The sequence below is a fragment of the Triticum dicoccoides genome, chromosome 5B (assembly GCF_002162155.2).
Source record: "Triticum dicoccoides isolate Atlit2015 ecotype Zavitan chromosome 5B, WEW_v2.0, whole genome shotgun sequence".
Taxonomy (NCBI): Eukaryota; Viridiplantae; Streptophyta; class Magnoliopsida; order Poales; family Poaceae; genus Triticum; species Triticum dicoccoides.
The window spans coordinates 624,890,319-624,895,307 of NC_041389.1; the positions used below are offsets into that span (position 1 = coordinate 624,890,319).

The 4,989-nt window shown below is 41.7% G+C and overlaps 1 pseudogene; it reads right to left on the reverse strand.

Moving 5' to 3' along the window:
* Positions 1-2,040: 2,040 nt before the first annotated feature.
* Positions 2,041-2,648, reverse strand: LOC119306931 (annotated as a pseudogene).
* Between the last annotated feature and the right edge of the window lie 2,341 nt (positions 2,649-4,989).

Genomic DNA, 4,989 nt, shown 5'->3' on the forward strand with positions numbered 1-4,989 from the left:
CAGACCGAGCCATGATCCCTGTTGCAGTCGCCGGATTTGCCATGCAGGAAGCCACTGATGTGGCACCTGCCACGAAGATGTTTGGTCTCTATAGTAACGTTCGCGCTGCTGCCCATGGACACAGAGACACCATGGACGCGGAGCTGTGACTGGAACATCACGAGAGCAAACATAGCTAATAGCTTCTTCAAGTTAGCCATGTCTGTGAGGTACTCATGTTGCTTGCAAATCTGCAATTTATGCTTGTGCGTTTGTGAGGATATATTGGTTGATCCACGTTCTTTATATAGGGCCCAAGCCCCAAGGAACATCAACTGTGTTATCTAATTCAGTCTCGTTTCTTCGGTTTTGTAACCCAAAGATGGTTGATGTTCTGCAACCTCCGGGCTCGTAACATTTGGGCGTGCAACATATACATTTAAACAACCATCTCTTCTTTAGTTTAGTGAATGAACTTTTGGCATGGAGCTTCCATTAATAGTCGAGGTGGAGACATGCGTGAACATCCGAGTGAATGACATGCACAGTGAAGTAGTGTAAGTAACTAGTTGAGACTATCTGTATCAAGAGTGATGTACGTTTCCTACTTGTATTATATCTGGGGGATGGATGCCGCCAAGATTAAGGTCTAGCTCGGTAATATCAGAATAACATAAAGATAGATTGAATAGTTACAAATGTAACTCACTTGTGATTAACCTTGTATCTAATTTTTCTTGTAATTTTCTATTTGGTGTTACTCAAAGCTCTTTGTAATTCCAGCAGCCACCTTCCACGCCCTTCTCCATACTAGGTGTTTTTTTGAGAGGCACCGAAGAATCGGTATTTGGGAAAACTCAGAAATCTCGGTATTTTACCACCCATAGAATTCAAATGAATTTTGAATTCTATTTTATTGGGTATAAATATAAGTATGTAACCTGTAAATCATCAAATATGGTAGAGCATGCCCTAGTGGGAAATACCCTTTAGTTCCTGGGTGTATATACACCTCACATAGAAAATAATAATGATAATAATAAGTTACAAAAGTTTGGAAACTTTTTACAATAAATTTGACTTTCTTTTGCACTAATTCAGTCTCTTTCTTTGGTTTTGCAACCAACAGATGGTTGGTGTTCTGCAACCTTTGGGCTTATAACAATTGGGCGTGCGACAAATATTTTTAAACATCCGCCTTCTTTGTTTCAGTGAATGGAATTTTGGCATGGAGCTTGCATTAATAGTCATTTGTGAATAACCGAGTGAATTAAATTCACGGGAAAGTAGTGCAACTAACTAACAAGTTTATACTATCCGTATGAGTGACATACGTTTCCTAATTTCTTATATTATATATGGGATGGAATCCACCAATAGTAAGGTGTAGCTCGGCAACATCAAAGTAATAAACCATCGGATTAAATGATTACAAATGTAACGCACTAGAGTTTCCCTCTGTATATTCCCTGGCAATTTGTTGTTTCGTGGTACTCAAAGCGCTTTTTAATTTCACCAGCTCCCTCCACATCGTTTAGGATTCTCTTTTTTCTCAATACCGGTCTTTCTTTCTAGGAGGCGCTGAAAGAACCGATTTTAGAAACAACGCAAAAATCATCGAGTTTTACCGTCGGAAGAATTCAATGTTTTTGTGTATAAATAGTGAAATTTATGTCTATGGCCAGCATAACATCACATATGGTAGTGTGTGTGTGTGTACTCAGTCATATATGCAAGTTCTTGTTGAACTAAAAATTGATGTATTTACCAATTTCATTTCATATTGTACCCAACCTGGGCAAATACATAAATCTAAAAAAATATTAAATAAACATAAATAGTACATATTAAAAACATAAATCAAAAAATATCATCTACATGTGAATCGTAAATATAGCACCAAGACAGGACAAATACATAAAGTTGTGAAAATATCAAATACAAGCGAGTGTTGGCTTATTTTAATTAGCTGCAACTCCACCACCAAGAGAACAACGCACACATCTATGCTTTCGCATGTCTGCGTGTACGTAGCTTAATGCAATGTATACATGGCATAGCTCACATATCAGACCAAGTGATCTTGAACACTCCAGTCTCCTCCTTGATCCCCAGCGCCTTCCACATGGCCGGTGACGCGTCTACGTCATTGTATGGGCACGGTGGCTCGAAGTTGTGCTCGGCGTCGCAGCCGTACACCGAGTCACACTCATCGACGACCTTGGCCAGCACGGCACGCCCGTTCCCGTTGATGCGGATCATCTTGTTGCACCTGCGCTTGCCGTCCAGGCGCAGCCACCCCGTAGACAGCGCCACCACCAGCTCGGTGTCCTTGTGGAAGCGGTTGTCGCAAAACGATTTGCCGCCGCCGTCTCCACCTCGTGCGAAGCTGTTCAGAGTTAGGATCGCCGGCGTGTCGGCCGACAGCGGGGCGAGCACCTGAATTGCGGGTAGCGGTGACCGTCTTTACAGCAGACCGAGCTGTGATCCCTGGTGCAGTCGCCGGATTTGCCATGTAGAAAGCCACTGATGTGGCACCTGTCGCGAAGATGTTTGGTCTTTGTATTAATGTTTGCACTGTTGCCCACGGACAAGGAGACACCATGGACGCGGAGCTGTGACAGGAACATCACGAGAGCAAATATTAATAGCTTCTTCAAGTTAGCCATGTCTGTGAGGTACTGACGATGCTTGCAAATCTTTAATTTGTGTTTGTTTGTTTGTGAGGATATATTGGTTGATCCATGTTCTTTATATAGGGCCCAAGCCCCCCAAGGAACATCAACTGTTCATGCAACTAGATTATCTAATTCAGTCTCGTTTCTTCGGTTTTGTTACCCATAGATGGTTGATGTTCTGCAATCTTCGGGCTTGTAACATTTGGGCGTGCAACATATACTTTTAAAAAATTGTCTCTTCTTTATTTATTGAATGAACTTTTGGCATGGAACTTCCATTAATAGTCGAGGTGGAGACATGCGTGAACAGCCGAGTGAATGACATGCACAGTGAAGTAGTGTAAGTAACTAGTTGAGACTATATGTATCAAGAGTGATGTACGTTTCCTACTTGTATTATATGTGGGGGATGGAAGCTGCCAAGATTAAGGTCTAGCTCGGTAACATCCGAATAACATAAAGACAGATTGAATTATTACAAATGTAACTCACTTGTGATTAACCTTATATCTATTTTTTATTGTAATTTTCTATTTGGTGTTACTCAAAGCGCTTTGTAATTCCAGCTGTTACCTTCCACGCCCTTCTCCATACCATCTGTCTTTTTGGGAGGCACCGGAAGAATCGGGCTTTGGAAAAAAACTCATGAATTTTGAATTCTATTTTATTGGGTATAAATATAAGTATGTAACCTGTAAATCATCAAATATGGTAGAGCATGCCCCGGTGGGAAATATCCTTTAGTTCCTGGGTGTATATACACCCCACATGGAAAGTAATAATAATAATAACAATAATAATAGTAATAAGTCACAAAAGTTTGGAAGTTTTTTCACAACAAATTTGACTTTCTTTTGTACTAATTCAGTCTCTTTCTTTGGTTTTGCAACCAACAGATGGTTGGTGTTCTGCAACCTTCGGGTTTATAACAATTGGGCGTGCAACAAATATTTTTAAACAACCGCCTTCTTTGTTTCAGTGAATGGAATTTTGGCATGGTGCTTCTATTAATAGTCATTTGTGAACAACCGAGTGAATGAAATTCATGGGAAAGTAGTGCAACTAACAAACTAGTTTAGACTATCCGTATGAGTGACATACGTTTCCTAATTTCTTATATTATATGTTGGATGGAATCCACCAAGATTAAGGTGTAGCTCGGCAACATCAAAGTAATACACCACCGGATTAAATTATTACAAATGTAACGCACTATAGTTTCCCTCTGTATATTCCCTGGCAATTTGTTGTTTGGTGGTACTCAAAGCGCTTTTTAATTTCACCAGCTCCCTCCACATCATTTAGGGTTCTCTTTTTTCTCAATACTGGTGTTTCTTTCCGGTAGGCGCTAAAAGAACCGATTCTAGGGGCAACTCAAAAATCATCGAGTTTTACCGCCCGAAGAATTCAATGTTTTTGTGTATAAATAGTGAAATATATGTCTATGGCCAGCATAACATCACATATGATAGTGTGTGTGTGTGTGTACTCAGTCATATATGCAAGGTCTTGTTGAACTAAAAATTGATGTATTTGCCAATTTCATTTCATATTGTACCCAAATTGGGCAAATACATCAATCTTAAAAAATATTAAATACACACAAATAATACATATAGCACCGAAACAAGGTAAATACATAAATCAAGAAAAATATCATATACATGTGAATCGTAAATATTGCACCGAGACAGGACAAATACATAAAATTGTGAAAATATCAATACAAGCGAGTGGTGGCATATTTTAATTAGCAACAACTCCACCACCAAGAGAACAACGCACACATCTACGCTTCCGCATGTTTGCGTGTACATGGCATAGCTCACACATCAGACCAAGTGATCTTGAGCACTCCAATCTCGTCCTTGAGCCCCAGCGCCTTCCACACGGCTGGTGACGCGTCTACGTCGTTGTATGGGCACGGTGTCTTGAAGTTGTGCTCGGCTTCGCAGCCGTACACCGAGTCGCACTCGTCGACGACCTTGGCCAGCATGGCATGCCCGTTCCCGTTGACGTGGATCATCTTGTTGCACCTGCGCTTGCTGTCCAGGCGCAGCCACCCGGTGGACAGCGCCACCATCAGCTCAGTGTCCTTGTGGAAGCTGTTGTAGCAGAACGATTTGCCAGCGCCGTCTCTACCTCGTGCGAAGCTGTTCAATGTTAGTATCGCCGGTGTGTCGGCCGACACCGGGGGCGAGCACCTTAATTGCGGGTAGCGGTGACCGTATTTACAACAGACCGAGCCGTGATCCTTGTTGCAGTGACCGGATTTGCCATGCCGGAAGCCACTGATGTGGCACCTGCCGTGACGGTGGCTGTTCTTTGTTCT